This window comes from Octopus bimaculoides, chromosome 19 (genome assembly GCF_001194135.2).
Source record: "Octopus bimaculoides isolate UCB-OBI-ISO-001 chromosome 19, ASM119413v2, whole genome shotgun sequence".
NCBI lineage: Eukaryota > Metazoa > Mollusca > Cephalopoda > Octopoda > Octopodidae > Octopus > Octopus bimaculoides.
In genome coordinates, this window is record NC_068999.1 from 34,266,505 (window position 1) to 34,266,759 (window position 255).

Sequence of the window (255 nt, forward strand, 5' to 3'; positions counted from 1 at the left end):
GATCTTATATATATATATAAAAGATGGAGGTGGAAATAGCACAGAAGTAAGTCTAAGACATTTCAATTTAAGAAGGAATTTAATAAAAATGATTTTAAAAATTATATAAAGGAAATATTACTGGTTTCGATGAATCTCATCCTATCAAATATCAGTAAAATTTATAAAAAATTGATGTAAAGCAGTTTAGAGAGAGAGAGAGAGAGAGGGGGGGAGAGAGAGAGAGAGAGGGAGAGAGAGAGAGAGAGAGAGAGA

At 31.4% G+C, this 255-nt stretch overlaps 1 protein-coding gene across 3 annotated transcripts in view; it reads right to left on the reverse strand.

Moving 5' to 3' along the window:
* Positions 1-255, reverse strand: part of LOC106883189 (zinc finger protein ZIC 1) — a 353,731-nt gene that overhangs the window by 50,548 nt on the left and 302,928 nt on the right. The gene's annotated exons all lie outside the window — the stretch shown is intronic.